The 1,476-nt window shown below is 35.6% G+C and overlaps 1 non-coding gene across 1 annotated transcript; it reads right to left on the bottom strand.

Moving 5' to 3' along the window:
• Window positions 1–1,076: 1,076 nt before the first annotated feature.
• TRNAR-CCU (transfer RNA arginine (anticodon CCU)) lies at window positions 1,077–1,149 on the bottom strand. The gene has a single exon. It is a non-coding gene; the product is annotated as a tRNA-Arg (tRNA).
• Window positions 1,150–1,476: the final 327 nt, after the last annotated feature.

Here is a 1,476-nt window from a genome sequence, read left to right on the forward strand (position 1 = left end):
AAGAAAAACCATAATTAGTAACAAAATATGGTAAAATATATTCAAAATACATGCATTGCTAGGTATGTAAATGCATTATATTATAGTGACTTTTGCACAAGAGGACTTTGTTGTATGTAGTATTATAACTTGCATACACAATTGATATGTTGGGATGTGACTAAGTTTGTTTCTTCACTCTTGTAATACATCCAAGTTGATCTCACTCTCCATTTGAAGATATTGCCATTGGTTGGTAGCCTATGAGAAGCATTTCTTCTTCTTTAACATGTATGTTTCTCCTCCTTGAATTAATGTCTACATTTTCTTCTCAAATATCTATTGAAAGATGAAAAACAAATCATACAAGGGTTCTTGATTCAAAGGATAAAAAAGCTATTATATTGATTCAAAATGGAAAGTTCTTGAATCTCAAGTGTTTGTGGATTACAAAACATCATTCTATCAACACTAGAGGACTAAAAATAATCTCCCCAGTCTCGAGCTATATCTCCATCTCTCCCTTGGTCACTCCCTCCTTGTCCCCCTATCTACCACACTCACTTTTTCTTCCCAGATATCCGTCTCTTCCTCTCTATCTTCTCCACCATATCTTTATCTCTACTTCTCTTTATTTGTATATCTCTTTTTTTCCATCTCTCCCTTGGTCACTCCCTCCTTGTCCGCCTATCTACCACACTCACTTTTTCTTCCCATATATCTGTCTCTTCCTCTCTATCTCTTTATTTGTATATCTCTTTTTTTTGTTTGTCTCTCTCTTTGTTTCTCTGTCTTGTCTCCCTCTCCCTCTCTATATTTCCTATACCTATATCTTTCTATAACTCTATCTCACCATATATATATATATCTATTCCTCTCCCTCTTGATCTCCCTATCTCTATTTCTTTACATACCCATTACACACCAAGATGCAATTCTCCATCTCTATCTTGTTACCCCTCTCTTAATTGATTTTAATGTCATATGAGGTGATGCCCGTATGGAGAAAAGTTAGCACTGTACTTGCAGGAACCTAAAGTCTCGCTCGGAGCTTTTGCGTTTCAAAAGGAAAACAAACTAAATTGAAGGTAAATTGTCGCACCAGGTAGGGATCGAACCTACGACTTTCTGCTTAGGAAACAGACGCTCTATCCGCTGAGCTACAGGCGCCAATTGATAAAGAGGTTTGAATTTGTTAATTTATTAACATATTTGTTTGATTTTTAAATATTAAAATTATATTACCTGTAATGTTAAAATATGATAAATAAATTAGTAGGAGCCCAACAGACGTGTAAGTGGAATTGTTCGGTTGGTCTTGGGGCATGATAGGAAATCATGTGGACTCAGATATGAAGTCTGGTTCGACTCCTGCCGTCCACAGATGCTTTTTCATTTCATGGGCCCCACAGACGATATTTTTTGATTTTGTTTTGCCTTTTCACGAAAATAACGGCCACTACATTTTTATTTATTTTAAATAACGAAAGGTCATTG

This window comes from Cryptomeria japonica, chromosome 1, assembly GCF_030272615.1.
Source record: "Cryptomeria japonica chromosome 1, Sugi_1.0, whole genome shotgun sequence".
In the NCBI taxonomy this organism is placed as follows: Eukaryota; Viridiplantae; Streptophyta; class Pinopsida; order Cupressales; family Cupressaceae; genus Cryptomeria; species Cryptomeria japonica.